Source organism: Octodon degus, unplaced genomic scaffold (assembly GCF_000260255.1).
Source record: "Octodon degus isolate 3935 unplaced genomic scaffold, OctDeg1.0 scaffold00008, whole genome shotgun sequence".
Classification (NCBI taxonomy): Eukaryota; Metazoa; Chordata; class Mammalia; order Rodentia; family Octodontidae; genus Octodon; species Octodon degus.
Genome location: NW_004524584.1, coordinates 7377792 through 7379409, shown reverse-complemented (window position 1 = coordinate 7379409; position 1618 = coordinate 7377792).

Genomic DNA, 1618 nt, shown 5'->3' with positions numbered 1-1618 from the left:
GGGGGCAGAGCTGGCTGGCATGTGGTGCTGGGGGATTGAACCGCGGTCCCTGTGCTTTGCTAAGCTTTTTTTTTTTTTTTTTAAGTAGGTGCTTTAGACCACTGAGCCATCTCACCAGCCCTGTATGATTTGATTTTCATCTCTTATGGATCACAGTTCTTATCCAGTGCCTCAAAAATCATTGTCTTACATATTTGCCTAATTGTTTAGTTGCTTCAGTGGAAGTAAATCTAGATCCCACCAGCTATTGGAGAACTTCCCTGAATGGGTTGTTCAGGGAACAACCCACTTGCAGCTGCTCCAGGTTGCTTTGCCTCTTTCAAGGTCCCATGCATATTGTTATGGTTTGTGTCTACTTATCCCACCCAAAGCCTCATATATTCATTAGAGCTGCTTCTAGAGTTTGTGATTAATTCATGATCCAATGGGGGGGAGTTATGGATGTGAGTGCTACATCCGCCCTGGGGTGGGTAATGTGCATACAATATAAGGAAGGGTTTGCCGGCTGCCACAGCCACTGCTCCTCCCTTTGCTCTTTGCTGTTTTCTGCCACCATGAACAGCTACCCTCTGCCATGTGCCAGTCTTACTTGGAGCCAGCCAAGTATGGACTGAAACCTCCACTAACTGTAAGCTAAATACACCTTACCTTCATTAACTTTGGGTGCTGAGTATTTTGTCTCAGCAGCAAGAGAAAAGTAACTGAGACACATGTATTTCACTTAATTTGCAAGTTGCATCTTTCAAGTTGATTTTTTGCATTAGAGTGTATTTCTTTTCCTTTTCCTAACTCCCTGTGTTTCTAGTTGATTTCTGTGTCTCTCCAATGTGACTCCTTTATTCAGCCATGTCGCTCCTCTCACAGAAGAAATGAATCTGGTCCATTAATCCCTCTCACTCTGCAGGAAGTTTGAAATGTTCATCTTTGATATTATAAGTTTCAAATGTGTCTATCATCCAAGTGGGGATTTTATGAGTCCAAGACTTTGGAAAGTCAACATACTCAGTCCCTTGTGAGTAGCCTGTTTTCTTGGAACTCCCTGTAAACACCTTGGCAGCTGAGGATGAGAGAAGCTTCCAGAAGACGTTCTGTGCTTGGTGAGGCACATGGCCCAGGCTCACTTCCCATTTCATCACACTGTCGGCCTGATGATTGTTTTCTTGAACAGACAAAGTTATCTCTTTTGCTGTAGAGGCTTGTGATAATTTACAAAATTTAATTCCCTCAAACACTTACTAGGTTGCTTACCTATTTGCTTTTAGTCCAAGGTATTAATCATAACTAAAATTCTTTCATGGCCATAGTACTAAGATTCCAAAGTTTGCTTTTTTTTACCCATTGTTTCTCTCTCAGAATAAAGACAGCTAGCTTGAGCCTTTCCAGAATGAACAAAAAGGTGAAGCTGACATTTTTTCCCTGGGTCTTTATTCAACTGGTGTCATGGAAACTTGATTGCTCAAAGGTTTTTAAAAATCTTTTTTTCTTTTTGTACTTGAAACTTCAAATTACTGACTTTTTTTATGACTTCAAGGCTCCTAATTTTTGGAATGTCTATATTTTATTTCATTTCTATTTTGATATGGGCTAATTCTTCCCTAAACATGCATCATTCAAGAAA